This window comes from Lutzomyia longipalpis, chromosome 3 (genome assembly GCF_024334085.1).
Source record: "Lutzomyia longipalpis isolate SR_M1_2022 chromosome 3, ASM2433408v1".
Taxonomy (NCBI): Eukaryota; Metazoa; Arthropoda; class Insecta; order Diptera; family Psychodidae; genus Lutzomyia; species Lutzomyia longipalpis.
In genome coordinates, this window is record NC_074709.1 from 25,505,963 (window position 1) to 25,524,598 (window position 18,636).

The 18,636-nt window shown below is 37.0% G+C and overlaps 1 protein-coding gene across 1 annotated transcript in view; it reads right to left on the reverse strand.

Moving 5' to 3' along the window:
- LOC129793009 (protein snail-like) overlaps nucleotides 1–18,636 on the reverse strand; it is a 43,998-nt gene that overhangs the window by 9,864 nt on the left and 15,498 nt on the right. The gene's annotated exons all lie outside the window — the stretch shown is intronic.

Here is an 18,636-nt window from a genome sequence, read left to right on the forward strand (position 1 = left end):
AGCTCCTATTCACCCCTGAAAATTTCTTTGATGACCCCTGTGCTTTGTGAGAAAATTCTTATTAAAAAAATAATCTAAAAACAAATTGATCGGCTCAAGACAATTTTCCCACAACCAAAAAAATGATCCACAAGGACGTGTTGCGTCCTGGGAAAAGCTCAAAATGTTATGTGGAAAATGGGGGTAATTATTGGAAGATTTTCCCGCACCACGTGAGCTTTCCACTCCTGTGGATTGTCTCACTCGGATTTTTTTTTGAGAGACTCCACCGCGTGCTTTCAGTATTCCGTACGCGATTTATGCCAAACAATGTAATTAGCATGCTCAGCATATTAAATAGCTCACAGTTGGGGGGTGGCCTGGTTGGTCTCAATGACAAACGCACCCCCACTGCGGGTGGGAAAGCTTGTGGTTTGGGGGTTGATTTTTTTTCCACTTCGTACCACGTTTCATTATCTGCGTACCCACTTTTGGGGTGCGAGATGAATTGAGAGAGATATTTATACGGTGAAGAAGGAGGGTAGATGAGCGAGAGAGAGCGAGGAAACCCCTTTTGTGGGCCATCCTTGACTTTTATGGGTTTGGCGCCAGGGAGAAAATAAATATTTATGCAGCAAATTGAGAGAAAAGCATCTTTTCATTGCTATTTAATAGCACACTCCCCCCCATTTGGGTTTCCATTTATCGTGTATATGTGTGTGCTATGGGAGCTTTCCATGCGGAGGAAAAGCTCCACATACATATACGCGATTCAATTGTCGACAATCGCTGAGAATTCCGCTTTTCCCACCCCCACACGTAAGCGTGGAAATTTGAGAGCTCCTCGGGACATCAAAAATTCATGAGTTTTATTTTTGATAGAGCAAGACGTACCCCAGAAAAAAGTTATCTTCAACACACAACTCCGAAATCAACAAGTTTTCGGGCGTCGGGGGTGGCTGCCGTACCCCCCATTTCCGGATGTTCTCCTTCGACGAGGTACTAAATTATTGATTCAATTTATTATTTAAATATCCCTCTCACGTCAGTGTTGTTTGTTTGAAGTTGTTTGGAAAATCCCTCCATACCCCCCCCCTCATTCCCCATGATTTGGAAAATAATGTGCTTGTGCGACATTTTCTTTTCTTCACTTGAATAAGAAAGGAACGAACAAAAAAAAATTCACCTTCCATTCAATTTTCTTGCGGGCCCTGTGTGTGTATCAATTGAAATAGAAAATTGGTGACACGATTTTCTCTCTTTTTTTCAGTCTCTTTTTTTCGTGTTACACGATCAATTGGTTGAGATTGATTTTCCTCCGCAAGTAATGCAATACTCACGATGAAATATTCAACCACCACCACCCCCGCATACAAATGGAAAAGACACGAATTACCCTTCTTTCGGGCTGTCTATCGGAATTAGAAATGGCATCGATTGCTCTTCATTTGCCTTTTTCTCTTCAGGGGGGGGGGGGGGGGTGATGGGGGTAGATTACTCGGGGTAGGCATCAATATAAAATGTTAATCAATGAACATGCGAGAGTTTCTATTCTAATTTATTGATTTGGAGTTTTTTTGTATATTTTTCTGGGGCAATGAACCTTTTGTTGAGCTACAAAAATTTGAGGAAATTTGAAAATATTTCTTTCACGCTTAGGAGGGGTCTGAACAAGTCACATTTTTCCACTTTTCTCAGCCCCAGAATGGAAATTCAAAATTCTGGTACATTAAAATCTGCATTGGTTTTTTTATATTCCATTTGCTTTTTACCCCATCAAAATCCATCCAGTAGATTCTGAGAAAAAGCTACATTTGTGTTTTGAGGAAAATCACAAGATGGCGGAAAGTGATTTTCTTACTCTTCAATGATAAGTCTTTAAATGTTGCCAACACAAGTTCAAGTTCAAGAAAAACTCTAAGAAAATTAAAAAACATTCAATTTCACCAGCTCTCAAAAGAGACTTCCCTTAATCCCTGAAGATAGAGATTTCTAACCTCAAAACTTTGACCTAAATTTTTTCTCAAAAAAAATGTTTTTCAAAGTTTTCTTTCGACAAACATGAAGTGGTAACAGGAATTTCCCGATATCTTTAATAGATTTTATTCAATGACGATTTAAAAAAAAACAACGTCGAATTGGCCACGGTGGCCAATAAAGTCCTCCAGGAGTAAAATAATACTTTTGGTGGCGCCATCTGTTGATTAATTAAACTGAACGGTTAATGACACAAATCTTTAGACAGTTTTCGGAGATATTTTAGTATTAATGAAATGTAAAAAAAAACATTTCAAATTACTACATAAATTCTTACGTTTAAAAGCGAGCTCCCCTAATATTTTTAAAATATGTAAAGCAAATCAAGTTGAGGTGATACAAATCCTTTCTTTTCTTTTCTTGCAATTCGTCAATTATAAGATTTTTGGTATTCTAGGAAAAATCTTACAAGATTTGACATTCTATTTGTTTCTTTAATCGGGTTTTTGAAGGAAAATTATTTTTCTAGGGTTCTGTAAAGACTTTTCTGAAGGTTTTCTGGTACAACAAATTCTTTGTTTGTCTTTTCTAGAACGACAATAGAACGATTTTAAAACACCAACTGTCAAATTCTTACAAAAATTTTTTAAATTGTTAGAAAAGAAAAGATTTTTATCAATAGATCCCTGAATTTAATAAATAAATAAATTTTTACAAAGAACTTTCGTTAGTTTTTTCTTCTACTTGTTGAAAATCATGCGGAATTGTTTATATAAATATAATCCACTAGTATATCGTTGACGAGCAAATGATGCTTAATTGGAATTCATCTCAAGTCATTCCCATCATAGCATTTGCGGAAAGCTGGGAAGGAGAGGGATGTTTTCTCTCAAACAGTCGACTCTATGCGAAGAGTCACAAGAGCGTACAGCTCTCTATGCTAATCAAGTGAAGTGACTTCGGTACAAAATGCAGATTACAGTCCCTTATCGTCTGATCAAAATTAATTAGAAGTCACGATTATGGCAACGGGGTTGTCGCAATATACCTCACGGGAGAGGATCTCGCCTTCACCACCAATTGGGGATGGAATCCGCACCATCCGCAGCCACAGGGGTGTGGGTGGAGAAGATATAACTCCCGAACAGCTACATTCTCTCACAGTTGTATGTGTGTGATGGGTGTATTAAAGTTAGTTTACGGCGTCATATTTTACACACAGCCACCCACTCACCCCCGCATGCAGCATTTTCCGAAACATTGGGAGGGTTGGGGGTGCCACTGCAGAGGAGACAAATTATAATTTATGTTGATTGTTAGTGTGGGATAATGTAATAATGCTCCCACTCTCCCCCAACGGGGAAGGTTGTTGCTGCTTTTGGGGACCGCACACATGACTCCTGACCAAGATAATGTTTGTGACCAAGGAGAATATATCCATTGTCGATACTTAAGAACCATAATCTACCACTAAACACACCATCATCAGCACCCAAAAGCACTCTCCGATATCGAGACGCAACCCCAAAAGGAGCTTAGAACGTGCATCCTGTTACAACCCCCCGCATCGAGCATATATAGCGTCTCAACCCTCCCCGCATTGAAGATGGCAAATTATTTTGAAAGCACCACTGCAGAGGATAAGATTTTGATGCGGGGGTGGGATGAGGACTCAATCACCTGCCATTGGGGTGAAATCGTTGGTTTTTTTCTTTGCGCTTCTGCACCCTCGCCTTTTGTGAAGTTGATGTCACAATCTCAGACAAGGAGTCCCCTGGGTGGCCGAGATATTTATTGACTTTCTCGCCATCTCCCCCCTGAATAATTGATTTATCTCTCTCTATTTATTGCTTTCTTTCATGCTGAAAAGTATAATATGTGTGGGGGTGGGTTTGTGATGGGAGATTGATCTGGGGAAAGCCGATGATGGAAATCGAATTCAAGGGAAAATTTTTTGAGGATTTTTTTTTAAAGATATAGCAACAACAAATCGAGGAAAATCTTTTCTTAAAACTCGAATTTGGACTAATATTTTCAAGAAGTGTTTATCTGGCGAATATTTTACTTTTTTAAACGAATCATCCGAATGTATCTCGACGTGCCCGAAGATTATGAACCATATTCCTATCTTTTAACACAGGAATAGGATAGGATCTGAAGATTTGACTTCATATTAACATCTTTTGCTAAAACCTGAAAAACGCAAAACCGGAAAAATCGAAAAACGTATTTAGGAATTTTTTGTTTGAATTTAGTCTTTTTGTTTTGGGTTGAATTTACGGCTTTTTAGCAATAAATTTCTACTCTTCGGTATGAATTTAGTCCTTTTTTAAGCTTTTATGATTTTTTTTAAAAAAAGTTTTGTTCTTCAATCTGTGTTGTTTTGGGACTTCTTGAAACCAAATATTTATCGGCTTGAATTTATTCTTTTTTTTTTGAGTTGAAATTGCTATTTTTCGGTTCATTTTAAGTGTTTTTATGCTTGAATATTTTTAAGAATTTTTTCCTCACCTCTCACAACTGAAAAATTTAAAATTAAAAGAAAAATATCCCAATGAAAAAGAACAATAACTTTTCAAATAAATTTTAGTTTTTCTCGTCGAAAGAAAACCCCCTTCACACAGCCAATAAATCCACTAATTGATTTACTTTAAGTATGTCTCATGAGGGTACTAAAATAACAAACTAATGTACAAAAAAAAATCCAACTATCGGAAAAGTTCTTGGAGAAAAATAAAAATGGCAAATAGGAAAAGTTTTTCCCTAAATGAAACGTTCAATATACCGGAATTTCCATTTCTTTCGCGTGCACATGGAGGAAAAATGAAGAATGATTCATCTCTTAAAAGTCTCTGCACATTTTTCTCCGATTTTTTTTTGTGTGTGCCTTTATACATTTTACGCCATGGCAGGGAAAAGGCGCGCATACACATCACAGTCAATTTTCCTCGAATCGAACTTTCGGGAAATTCGAGACGCGCGCGCGGGATGGGCGGACAAAAAGTCGAGACGGAGTTGTATGAAAAAGATATTAAAATCAAAACCATCTTTTCACATGAAATGAAACTATACGAACTTTTATCAAATTTCTTGTGAGTACGGTTATGGAAAAGTTGGGAGCTCTCCGTCAATTCATTCCGCGTGCGCCCCTTTTTTTGCTCCCCCTTTTGCTCCTTTCTTTAGCTGAACTTTTGTGCAAAGTTATTTGATTTTTATGTGGCACGACACATAAGTTATCAGAATTGAACAATAAATCAACCTGATTTATATGTGTACAAATTTTTGAGAGCTTCTCCATAAAAAGATCTCACAGAGTGGGATTTTCTTATTGAACAATTGTTACCCACTTGTCCTGCTGTCTGTGTGGGAGGATTCAGGGGGATGAGGGGGGGGGCGTGTGGACATTTTGCTGTGTATCTTGCCATACAGTTGAATGCACATAGCGTAAGTGGGGATGGATGGTGGAGTTGTTTACAGAAGAAGAAACTTCTTTTACGACTTGTCCTGATTATTTTTGGATAGCGACTGTCACACCATGGCTGTATGATTATTGCCAAAATTCGCACAGTCTGCTTGAAAAAAGGGTGCTAAAAATTTAATATGTCTAATAAATCGTTATTTGGTGGATTTTTTTAAAAGAAAAATTGGAAATATTCTTTTTCAATCAGGGAAAGGGAAATTTTGAGTTAGAAATATTTCTTTTCTCTCAGGGAAAGGGAAATGCTGAGCAAAAAATATTTTTTTCTTATAAGAAAAGGGCTAGAAATAATTCCTTTCTTTCAAGGTAATGGAAATTTTGAGTTAGAAGTATTTTTTTCCCTTTAGGGAGAAGGATATATTGAGTTACAAATATTTTTTCTTTCAAGAAAAGGGCTAGAAATAATTCTTTTCCTTCAAAGAGAAGGAAATTTTGAGTTAGAAGTATTTCTTTTCTTTTATGAAAAAGGGTTAGAAATAATTTTTTCTCTTTCGCGAAATAGGAAATTTTGAATTAGAAATAATTCTTTTCTTTCAATGAAAGTGAAATTTTGAGTAAGAAATAATTTTTATCTTTCAGAGAAAAGGAAATTTTCAGCTGAAAATACGTCTTTTCTTTCAGGCAAAGGAAAATGTTGAGCTATAAATTCTTTTCTTTCAGGTTAAAGGAAAATTTTGAGTCAGAAATATTTCTTTTCTTCTAAGAAAAGAAAAATATTGAGCTATAAATAAATCTTAACTTTCAGAGAAAAAGTAATTTTGGGTTAGAAATATTTCTTTTCTTTCAGGGAAAGGGAAATTTTGAGTTAGAAATATATTTTTTCTCTTCGGGAATAGGAAATGTTTAGTAGAATTTCTTTTCAAGAAAAGAGCTAGAAATAATACAAATAATATTTTTAAGGAGTAGACTAGAAAAAAAAAAATTCTTTTCTTTCAGGAAAGGGGAAATTTTCATCTAGAAATATTTCTTTTCTCTCAATGTAAAACAAGAACTTCAATTTGAATCTCAACTGTAATTTATTCTTTATCTCTAAGCCACATATTCTCTGCAAATTTTGCCAATTTATCAAACAAACTACTATACCCTACTAAAGCCAAATAATCCCATCATGTACTGTGTGTCTGTACTAATTTCCCCTGGAAAATGTAACAATTACATACTACTGACACTGCCAATTTTGTAACAGCATTGCACAACAATGGACATTTTGTAAAAGTAAAATGTTGTTTGCTTGTGCAATAAATCTTCTTCTTGCGAGGAGGTTACATGAAATACACAAGAAAGATATCTTTCAGCTTCGAGTGGGTGAGTTTTTTTTATCTATACACCACGTAGTTTTCCAGGAAAATTAGCAAAAGAACTCTGCGACAGGCATAGTCCCTCAAGAAACTCCAACCAAAGGAAACTCATGGGAGCTCCATTGGGGTGCAAAGTGGAGCGCTTCTATCGAGAATGTCACGTTCCCCCATTCCTCCACCGCATTGAATGCACCTCATTGTGGAAAAGACAATGTACATTGTGGCGAAGGGGGGGGGGTGGAAAGGGAAGAGGTTGCCTTTTCCAGGGAAATTTGTCTACGACTTAAATCTTAGTGGAGAGTAAACCCCGATTGAAGTGCCATTAATTCCTTTGGCTGCAAAATAAAAGGAGTTGTATTTAGAGAAAAAGTGCCTTTGAGGAAATTTCCACGAAGCTGATGGGGTAGGAGGGTTTACCCCAAACTACCTCCATGTACACAGAGGAGAGCCTCAAGGTGGAAGAAAGTCTTACGGGAGGAAGTACGCCGTGGAAATAAAATGGAAATTTCATTCCTATTTGTTCCCACCCACCCACACACCTCATGAAGTGAAGGAATATAATTTCATACACGCGGCACTTGCCATGAGGCCCGCAGAATTGCTTAAGATAAAAGAAATATGCATCACACCCACACCCCCCCAGCTGCCTTATAGCTGAGGGTTCAACACGAGAGACGCACAGAAGCGTCCCTCGCGGTAAGAAGAGAAGAAGAAAAAAAAAGAGGGCGCGAGTGGGAGGTCTTTTCCGCCCGAGGTGAGCACATATTCATCAATATTAAACACATTAAAGTAGATTAAAATGTTTCCACGATGCGATGCCGCCATAAATATGCAAATGTTTTGTAATTTCCGTGAAAAATTAAAGAATATCATTGCATGAGGAGAAAAATGAGAATTACGTCTTGCCATAATTCACTCCGCAACTGAAGAAAATTTCCACCTTGAATAGCTAAGGGTGGCTCTTCTTCTTTTCTCCCTTTATACGTACCTATATAGTACACTTTAACCACCCCTAACCTTGCCTTAAGAGAACTTTTTTTTTGTCAGAGAAATTACTTTGTCGATAAATTATCTCACAGTCCTGAGATTTTTTTTTTATTATTTTGGAACTTCCTTGTGGGAAATTTGAGTAATTTGCATAAATGTCCTAAAATTGTGACACCCTGTGATGCAGAGGTTTTCTTTGAAAACTCAACTGAAATTTTCTAAAAGCCCCCAAGAGGTAGTTTAAGTAAAAATAGCACACTTATTCTCTTAAATACGGAGGGAATTTTGTGGGATATTTTTAGCGAAAGGTTCAGCGATATGGGCCAATTTTTAAATAACAAAATTAAAGGTGTTTATTCATTATTAAGTCTTACGTGAAATTATAGGAAAATGCAAAAAGTTCTAAAAAAAATCCTCATTAAGAAGCAAAATTATGCTTACTTTGTACTTAAATTTGTTTTAAAACCTTTGAAGCAAATGCATCATTGCTTCATTAAACATGATAAAAAGTTTTTTTATTTAGTTTTTCTTAATATTTTATGATCTTATTTGACTTTTTTTTGTCCAAGGCGTCCAGGGTGTACATACGTTAATTAGCTATAACTGAACATTATTTTAAAAAATTTGCTTCTTCTACACATGCTTCATGATAAAATAAATCCCTTTCATGAATTAATTTTAATTTTATTTCTCTTTTAATAGGTATAGAAAAAATATTCTTCAATAAACCAAGATAATTGTTTTTTCCACAAAAAATATATCTTTTTCAATGCAAAATAAGCACTGTAAGCATATGCTTCACAGCATATCCGTGAATTTAACTTTCAAACGAGATAAAAAAGAAAAATCCATTAATCCTAACTCCTGAAAAGCATCAATTTAATTTCAAATAATATTCTCTTTTTTATTCAATTTTATTCTGTTGTACCCCTAAAAAATCAAATAAAAAAAACTCCAATTAAATCCCAAAGTATTGTGTTTTCAGCACAAGGAGCAGCGTGGAAAAAAAATAAAGATTTCAATTGCGATGTGATTTTTTATGCGGCATACACAATTCCAATTTCAGCATTTTGCTGAATTATCATGCAAATGAAATTCAATAATTATGTCTGCAGATTTTTTTGTGTGTTCCCCACCGCATACACCCCAATTGAATTTCACGGCGCGGATTCTCAATTTATGGGGATGTGTGCCAGGGATGCACAAACTCCGGGAGTTTAGCATTTATCGACAAATATTTCTCTACATAGAGTAGAGAGGAGAAAGCTAAAGCAAAAAAGCTATATAGAGCATTGGGGATACAATGGGAAACATTTTACGGGTAATAAAATATTTTATGGTGAAAATAAATTTCATTAAATGCGAATTATTGCGAAAATATGAACAATTCGGGAGAGCAACAGTGCACCCGTCGATGGAATTTTCGTCCGCATTGGGTTTTTTTTTCGGTGAATGATGGGAATTTATTATTCAGTGGGCGCGAGTGGGTGACACTCTAACAATATTGTTGAGTAAATTTCTTCATCTCCCACCGCCACAATGTGGATTTCCCACCCACTCCCCCAAAGAAAACTCCTTACTGCCATAGAGGAGGGTTAGATGGGAGCCTCTTTTCCCGCACTCATAAAGATATCATCGCGCCAAAAAAAGGAGTCAAGGCGAAAAAGCTCGCGCACCCCATACTCTGGGGCGCGCGAGCTCCTCTAGCCCACCCGTCGACTTAACGTGTTTCAGAGAGATTTTCCACCACGAAAATATGTTGTTCTCGTCGTCACACGAAAATAATGCCATAAAATTCTCACTTTTTGGCGCCCTCGAGAATGGAAAAAAAGAGGGAAGAAGAAAAGCCACCTCCCCCACTACGCCCCCCTCTCGTCTATTTTGCATTGAAATGCCGTAGGGCACGGAGTTTGGGGGGAATTTACTCAAAATTTCAACTCAATTTCGCACCACACTGTTTTCCCTTCAAACACGCCGATTCCCCACCCACCCGCAATCCTAATCAGTCATTTACTTATTTTTCTCAAGCATGTACACATTGAAAGGGATTTTCCAGATGATTCCCCCATGAATCACTCATGATGAAAATGCTGGGTGAGTGCTTTACCCCGTCCCTTCCTCCCCCGCACACAAGTACTTTCCAAGAGAGCTTTTCAGTAGAAGGGATAGTTTGGAGGATTTTTGGGAGATTGAACCAAAAGAGGTCAGAACATTTAGACAAAATAATTTTGAATATTTTTCCTTGATAAATTCTTTACGTTATCTTTCGAAGAAGGAGTTTATTCATTTTGGGGCTCATGTAAAATAATTTCAAGGTTGATTCAATTTTGAATAGGTACTGTTAAATAAAATTAATTTAATTTTAAATTTAAGAAAAAAAACTAAGTAATTTAATTTTTTTTATAGTGTTTTATGCTTCCTCAGCATATCCTCCATAGGTTTTACTGTCTTAATTAAAAGCTTTGTGAAATTCTTATAAATACAGTAATAAAATAAAATATTGTAATTTAATTAATAGAAAAACTCTTTTTGGAATATGCTTGAAGCATTTTAACGTGTCCGTGTATAATAAACCTAACTAATTTCAGGATAAAATTTACAATTTATTAGTTAAGTATTTCTATTGTTAATTTTACTCAATTTTTTTTTCTTTCATATCAATTTTGAAAGACAGTTTGGAAGAACAGGAAGAACTAATCTTTCAATTAATACTTAGAAGCAAATGCTCCCTGATCATGCAAATGCTTCTCTGCTTTTCAGCTTCATTGACTTCATCACAATTCATAAATATCTAATTTTTTATCAACGAACTGGTTCATAAAAAATTAATACAAAATTTTAAAATTCTTTTAATAAGAATACTGCACAGATGAAGCATAAACACGATTACCTATATCTCTTACACAAATCCATTTTCATTCAATTGAAAATAAAGAACATTAATCAAGAACAAAATAACTTTGAAATATTAAAGTGTGCACCCTTAAAAACACCTGCTTTCAATCACAACACCTCCCCCACGTCTAATTTCCGAGAAAACAACAAAAAAATATTCAAAATTCAATCTGAGCGGGTGTCAAAAATTTTTTAACTGCCACAGTTGGGTGCCTTTTTTTTCTTTTTTTTTTCTATTCTTTTCCCCCCATTGGCGTGTTGAAATGTAGCGCAAAATCGAGCAATTTTGTTGCATTCTCCCTGCATTCCTTTCGCAGAAGCGATTGCTCAATGGGAATTGATTGTAACACGTTGTTTGGTCGATAAATTGACTCAACTTTGCATGAACTCTGACAAGCTTGGGGGTGAGAACACTGAGAGGAAAAGTTTTTCGGTGGGGGTGGTTAAAATGGCAAATTGGGGGGCGATGAAGGAAGTAAATTTTTTCCAAATGCGGTGCAAAAAAAAATCCTTCTCAATATGAAAATCAATTGGAGAGATTGAATACCTTTCCTCGGTGTTTGGTGAGGGGTGGGGAAGAAAGGGCAACCTGGGGTGGTACACGTGTCCTGCCACTGAATGGCATCCTGACGGTGCTGTTGGTGGGTGCATGAATAATGGATTCGGGTGTAACCTCCCATGCCCAATCCAACATGTAAAATATCTATGTAAATGCACAAAACTCATCATCGGCAGAATACATTTGAATAAACAGGAAATATAAATCGAAACGGCAACAACCCATTTACATCATTTATGGATTGGAACATGGCAAAAGAGTGGAAAATGTAAAATTGAAATTGAGTGCGCGGCACGCTGTGTATCTTTTTTTACCTCCCCCACATATGGGGGTTAAACTCACCCCCTGTTTCTACTGCTGGGGGTAAACACCTCTATGGGATTTGGGACGACACCAAAGGGGTGTGTGTGCATGATATTTATTTTAAAGTTGCCAGAGATATAGCAAGAGAGTTTGTATGTATATATAATTCTGGACGGAAATTAAGGAGAGAAGGATAAATTGTTTGAGAGCTGCCGCATTTCTCCTGCTATATGTATCTCATGTCCGACATTTTGCCCATCCATCCAATTCACATGGCAATAATGTGTGCAATTATCTGTTGTATCCCATCAGGAATGCTCCAGGAATTTCCCAAATGACTGCTTGGACGATTTTCCATTCCTCACAGACATACGAACCATGATTGCACCACTTTTCCATGAAGGGGGGCCCGAGAATTAAGTGGCATGTGATGCTTTTCGGGGCGTGTGTGTGTGGAATGAGGTACAGAGACCATCAAGACTTGGCGAAGAATTCAATGGATTTATGTGTCGCCAGAGACTAATAAAAGTGGATGTTGCAATTTTATTTCGTAGATGGAAAAAAATACCCAACGAGCCACTCCTCTCCAGCTGACCTAAACTCGCTACATAGTGTACGGGGGTGGAGGGAGAGATATCTCGTGAAATGTCTTTTTATTGTGTTGCGAATGTAATTTCAGACACTGATTCTTCGCATGTTGCTCACGGTATGTAGTAGCAGAAAAAAAGGGGATGGCAATGTGTGGAATTTTATGTACATCTACAGGTGATTCAGTTAACGAACAAAATGTACGTTAAAGAAAAAATAGTTAAATAGTTAGAAAATAGATAAAGAATATATTTTTCAAATTTTATTTTGTTGTAAAGAAATTCATGGAAAGATTTTTTTTTTTTAAAATTATTTGATTAACGAATAATCTAATTCTCAACAAATAGTTTGATTCTTTTTATTGAATAATCGGATTTTTAACAAATAATCCGAGTCTTGTCAAAAATTCCGAAGATTCTCATCACATCCCTTGATTTTTCATATATTTTCTCTTTATCAAATTATTTCATAAGTTCTGTTTAAGGCTCCAACAGATGGACGAGAAATTTCTCGTGCGGTGCGGCGCGGCGAGGATTTCGTGGCCCATCGTCGCTTCGGATTGGCCGAAAAACGTTCTCATGCGGTGCGGTGAGAATGTGTGAGCCATCTCTCGCTTCTGATTGGCCGAAATCCTCGCCGCACCGCACCGCACGAGAAACTCGTCCATCTGTTGGAGCCTTTAATTAAAAGAAAATCAGAAAAATCATTTTCTGAAAACACTCGTCTGGGCTAAAATCCGAGAAACTTTCCCCTATTTACCCTATTGATTTTTTAGTTCATTTAAAACTTGAATGAAATTCACTGAAATCCACAAAAATTGATTGATAAAACCTCTTGAAATTTTCTAAATAAATTATTTTATTCAACAGCACAATAAACATGAATTGTCCCTCAATAATCCTCAATGAATGCCCCCTTTGAGTCATACCAAATCTCTCGCTGAGTCTTCTCAAAGACAATAAAAGCTCCTCACAGGATTCAACCACATCGCACCTCCGTTGGGGCGTGGATTGAGGGGGGTTGGGGTGGGTTTGGGTGCGAGAGACAGAAAAATGAAGAATTTAAATTGATTTCCCAGGTGAATGGCGCGCATTTTTCAATCTCCAACTCTCACTTCTGTGGGGTGCTGCAAAGTTCTCACTACATATTGTAAAAAAAGCCCCCGCAATGGGTGGAAACAGGTGGTCCCCGTCTATATGACGTGAAATCCACCCCCGGGCCTCGTGTGGGGGGTTGGTGTGCATTAATTATCATGGCTGGGGAAGCACGCTTTACGCTGGGAAAACTTCAATAAGTGTATTTGCTTTGTGTGACGAAGCGCGGACGATAAGTTTTACGTTGTTTTGTCGTTCTGTCCTTTTGTCGTGGGCGCGCTTGTACTGCGGTGGATTTTTTTCTGCGGTGGTGGTAACATATTTTTTAATATTTTTTTTTCGGTTCTATCCATGCTGTGGGTTTGCCATGGGGGGTGGGTACACCCACCCCTCGTGAGCAAACTACAAAGCCACACAAACTTGGCGACGGGCTGGGAGGAAAGTGCCAACAATGGCAAATGTACAACAAGTTGTTGAAAAGTGAGGACAAGGCATTTCTCACATTTTTTTCCCTTGTTCTCACCACTACATTCCACCCCCCCCTGTGCCACCCCTATCCCCTTTTCTTTTGACACGACAACTGGGGTGTACATTTTTAATCACAAACACTGACATTAATTAATTTTTATTTAGAGAGCGGGCACTTTTCCACGTGGTTTTCCCCACTTAACCTTTTCCGTGCGCTTATCTCTTGTCCTGGATTTGTGTTGGCAGGTCCTCCAGGATAATTCCCCGTCTGTTTGCCATTCTGAGGTTTTATTTGCAGAGAAATGCTACTAAGGGGTTTTCTTTTTAGTGTTTGAAGGAGGAAATATTTAAAAAAGGAAAATGGAATGCCTCTGTGAAAATAAATTCTCAATGACCTCTCTACATTTGCATTGAAATTGAAATTAATTGAAAATGTAAATTGTGACGTAAGATTAATCTTTATTTGATTTTGTTGCTGAATTAAAAAACTTTGAGGAGCTTGGAATGGGCTTAAAATTGTGATTTTAAGTCTTTTTTGCAGTGGAGACGCCGGGTAATTTACCTGACGGCTCCATTTGCAATTTTTCCTTTCAATTTTGATATTTTTCGTTGATTTGGAAGTGAAAGAAAACGTGAGAAATATTACCAGGCGCCTCCATTTAATTCTTTTGGGAAAGTCACGTTAAAATGTAAAATAACGACGTAATCTGTCGATGAAAGAAAGACTTAATTTGTACATAAAAGCGTAACAAAAAACGTAAATAGTAAAATGGAGTAAGTTTGTACTAAGATTTTTGTAAATAAGTTGCAAATAAATTGCGTAAAATAGATTGCAGACGCGTAAGGAACATAACCTCAAAATTTGTTAACACTTGGAGGACCCAACATTTGGCACAACGCGGAGGATCAAATTGGTAATAACTACCAGCTGATAAAATATGCTCAATAATTAATTATTAATCAGTTTATTGAACAAGGATCGAAAGTTTCACTAATTCTTGATCTTCTTCATGCATTCCTGCACCTAATTACTAAATATTTAATTGAGAAAATCGTCACTGAAAAAAAATTGCGTCGAATCGATGCAAAATTGCCAATTCAAACGACTTTTTTAGCTGCAGTTTTGCTTAATTTATTATTGCGCCTAAATCATCACAAACTTTGATTCATCAAGTAACTTTTTAGTCACTTCCGGCAATAAAATTAGTCCATATTAATGATTTTCACTCCGGGAAAAGTGAACAAGAGTACTCTATTTGGGAAATATGGGGAAACATAACCTCAAAACCATGGCTAAAATGTATGGGATTTTGACTGGTAGTTATTACCAATTTGATCCTCCGCGTTGGATTCTGACTTTGACCTCAATTATCTTCCAAAGAAAAGACTTTTCTCGAGATTTTCTTTCTGCTATCTTAAAGTAATTAAAATTCCCTACACATAGATGCTAAATTCATCGAGATAGGTCCAATAGATTTTATTCTGTGACGATTTTTAGGTTCAAATTGGTAGCAATTATCAGTAAAGTCCTCCGAGTGTTAATAAATAAGCAGAAAATTTGGTTAAATATGTAGTAGAAATGCAAATTAAGTAAAACCTTTTTCAATTTTCTTATTCCTGTTATTTTACTGCAAAATTATATCACTACGCACTTACATCTTACATCGTTTGAGTTTTCTTTTACTTCTTGAAAGTGACAACCCCTCAGTACAAATTATGTACTTTTTAGAGTTCTAAACATAAAACAAAGCATGTCGTGATTACTAGGCGCCTCCATTGTATTTTATGATTTTATAAAGCCAAGAAATGAGCTTAAAATTGTCCTTAACTATCAACTGCAAATTCCAATATCCCTCTAGTACTTTTCAAGGCTTTTTTTCACTACCAGCAATAAATACGCAAAAGATAAAATGAGATAAATTGCAATATTTCCATTATGCAATACTTCACAATTCCAACAGCTGAGTCCTCGGAAAAATCGCTCATCGCTCTCAAAATATGAATTGGAGTCTCATTCACTTGTCTGGTGGATTTTTCTTTCGTTTCTATGAGGAATTTATACTCACGGCTATTATCGCTAAAGAAAGCGCATACCGAAAGCATTTTTTTCTGCGGGAAGATGGATAATTCGAGCTGCTTTGGCATGAGATGAATGTAAACATTTTGCAAGCATTTATTAATCTTCCTAAAAGCGACATTCAATGCTATATACATGTGGGATAAGTCTCCCACTTCGTGCTTGTGGGAAATGCCATCCACTATTGAGAGATTTTCTTGTCTGTTAAAATTTAAAGAGAAAAATTTCTCAATACTCCCACTCAGTCTTCGCCACCCCCTCCATTGGGGATTTTTCTTACCCTACAATCGTCCCTCAGATCTCTCTGCCCGCCCTTCAGACTACCTATATGTAGGGGGGTGGCTTGGCTATATGTAGTTTGAAGAAAGGAAAGCTGGATGTGGAAAAGTTTGTGTAAAATTAAAAACAAGAAAAATATCTTTCAATCGTGTCCCGGAGATGCTGAGGATGGATTTCCAATGGCTTGAGCGTGGAAAGGCGAGGGATTGTGAAAAATGACAAGGAGTGAGTGTATAAAAATACACACAAGAGGAGAAAAGACGACGCTCTCGCCAGAGTTATATATCACTCTTAATGGATCAATTTTCATGGTTCCTTGCCGGAAGATGGCTAACAAAAGCAAGTTGGTGGGATAGAAAAACCCTTCCAACGTCAATCAATACACGATTTATGTGTGTTTGCTATCTGAGTGGCAATGGAGAGTGGAAAAAAAAACCACTGTGCTGCGGAGCTTTTGGCGATGGAAAGCTCTCCACGAGCCACTTGGAGTGTGGGGGGTGGCAAGGAAAAATATATGGCACTCTCGAAAATACTCTGTGTACAATAGATTGAGTCAATTTTGACGCTATGCTGAAACACCAAACATATTAAAGTGGCTCCTCCACTCTCCACCCTCCTATCCCCGCCGCCCTCTCACCACCCCACCAAAAAGCCATGGTGAGAAGAAAAATGCCAGCAAGCATTTTATTCATAGTCTTTTATGTGTGAGGAGGAGGGAGCTATCGCAATAATATCAAGTGAATTGGGATGTACAATTTTCTTTTTTGCCCGGATTATAGCATTCTCCATTCTTCACAAACGCATGCAATTTTCCCTCCTACATGGATAAATATTGCATTCGTGGAACATTTTCTTCTCATCTCATAAGGGGAGAAAAAAGTTGAAAAGCACGGGGGTGCCTGAAGAAAATTCCTCTCTTCAACAGTTTGCAAAAGGGACGCGTGTGCAATCCAATAAATTGCAGAAAAGAGAGAAAAGAAATACGAATGTTTTGAAATGTTCAGTACAAAGCGAAGAGAGTTATTTTTAAGCTAGACTTTACGACAAAATTGTATAAAGAGAAAGAACTAAAATCTTATGGAAAAATTGTATTGAGAACAGTTTGATTTTCTAAGAATTTCTTAACATTCGGGAAGAATTTTCTATTAAATTTAGGAAAAATATAGAAATTGAAATTTTGTCATTTTAAAACATTGAAATTGTTTAATTTTTGACGCTAAAATTGTTTTATTTAAATCGTTAGTTTTCAGCGTAAAATCGTTACATTAATTTATAGATATTTATTACCGCAAAATTCCTTTAATTCAAGACGGTAAAATCGTTTCATTTTAGACGTTAAAATCGTTTCACTTTAAGCGTTAAAATTATTTCAGTTCAATCATTTGAATAGGTTCCGATGTTACAATCATTCAATGGTAAACGTTTAAATCAATTCGTTTTAGCCGCTAAATTCTTTTCATTTGAGATGGTAAAATCGTTTTATTTCAGTTGATTCTAAATTAATTTTTTCAGACAGTAAAAACATTGAATTCCTAACGTTTAAAAATTATTATTTTCACGTTAAAATAACTTCATTTCAGGCATTAAGATCGCTAAATTTTATCCCCTAAAATCGATAAATTTCAGACGTTTTCATCCTTACCACATCATACCTTTCAAAATAGTTCCTTAGCAAATGTAAATGAAATGATTAAGAGAATAAATTTCTCCTGACTGAATAAATGCAAATTTTCTCTTCAAATGCACAAAAAATGGCTCATCCTTTTAACGCTTCCATTTAAATTTTGCATTGTGGAAATAAAAACCAAAAGGGAAAAATTCCCATTGTGGAGTAATCTCCTATGGGCATTTCGGAATAAAATGAAGATCGCAAAAGCACATGGCACAAAGGGAGATTGTGCGGTGTGTTAAATCCAATTTTCCAATTATTCCATTCACCCTGGCTTCTGCTGAAACCCACCCCGCGCGCAGAGAATGAAAATTCGCCCTCGTTGCACAATAAGAGGCGATAGCAATAATAATAATAAAATGCGAACCATGGGGCAAAAAAAAAGCGGGAACGGCGAAAAAAGTTATCCTCGCAAATTGAAGCAACAGATAGAGCTTGGAGTGGTGAGATAACGTGAGAGTTGACGACTTCAGTGAGTTTTGTGGGGGTGGGTTGGAAAAAAAATGTGTAGCAAAAGCTCAGGGGTGGCTTTTGATGGCTTCTTCGATGGTCACGGGGGGTGTAGTGCGACGGTGTAGCTGTGGAAATAAATTGCTTGCCCTGAGGATATTCTGTCCATTTTGGGTGGGTGGTGTGCCACCCCCATCCACCCACACACACACTGATTTTCTCGCTATGTGTCTCGTGCACTAAACAAGTGAATGCCTGATAAGAGCATTAGAGAGACTGCAACCCCTCCGGAGAATGGACTTCTCGGTTCGCAGGATTGTTCATGCCAAGGAGATTACCTCTTTAATTTTCTCTCTTCCCTCCCCATTCCCCCCCGCCCTCCGGAAAATCCACAAAAGCGTATAAATTTCATCACTTTATTGCTGAAGCACCCCATTGAGGAGACTTTTACTCCACCAAATTTTCCCGCCTTTGCATGTTAGGCAACGTGGCGAGAGGAATGCGCAAAAAAAGTGCTGGAAATGCATTGTTTCTG